We start from the raw sequence: 447 nt of genomic DNA, 5'->3' as shown, positions 1-447 counted from the left end.
GACCCCCCCGGCCCCCAGCGGGGCGCGGATGAAAGTTGAGAGAGAGCGAGCGCGCGAGGGGGGAAAGGGAGACGCGCCCCCTGTCCCCGCCGAGGCGGGGGGCGCCTTTCCCCCGGCACCGCCGGCCGCGAGGAGGCAGCGCGAGGCGGGGGGAAAGTCGCCTCCCAAGTGGGTGCGGAGCGCGGGGGGTCCCTCGCCCCGCTCCCAAGTGCGGGAGTGGGAAAGAGGAACAAAAGAAAAGAGAGAGGTGCCTGGCGCTGTTTCCTGGCTCCCACCCTCCCCGAGCGCGGGGATGCGGGGGCATTTCTGCTCCCTTATTTTTCCCCCGTGTTGGGGCCGGGGGTGGGGACACATCGTGCAGGCTTGCCCCGCCAAGCACCACTTGGCTGTGGCGGGTGACACTTGCGGCACCCGGGGGAGCGGGCGGGGGGTGCGCGTTTGGGGAGG

At 72.0% G+C, this 447-nt stretch overlaps 2 protein-coding genes across 4 annotated transcripts in view; one reads left to right on the top strand and one right to left on the bottom strand.

The window, feature by feature from the left end:
- L3MBTL3 (l(3)mbt-like 3 (Drosophila)) overlaps positions 1-447 on the top strand; it is a 232,181-nt gene that overhangs the window by 305 nt on the left and 231,429 nt on the right. The gene's annotated exons all lie outside the window — the stretch shown is intronic.
- The window catches only part of TMEM244 (transmembrane protein 244), a 103,717-nt gene that overhangs the window by 91,857 nt on the left and 11,413 nt on the right, over positions 1-447 (bottom strand). The window lies entirely within an intron of this gene.

This window comes from Gavialis gangeticus, unplaced genomic scaffold (assembly GCF_001723915.1).
Source record: "Gavialis gangeticus isolate Ggan-Ray unplaced genomic scaffold, GavGan_comp1, whole genome shotgun sequence".
In the NCBI taxonomy this organism is placed as follows: Eukaryota; Metazoa; Chordata; order Crocodylia; family Gavialidae; genus Gavialis; species Gavialis gangeticus.
Note: the sequence above shows the minus strand (reverse complement) of the source record. Positions and strands in the feature narration are given on the sequence as shown.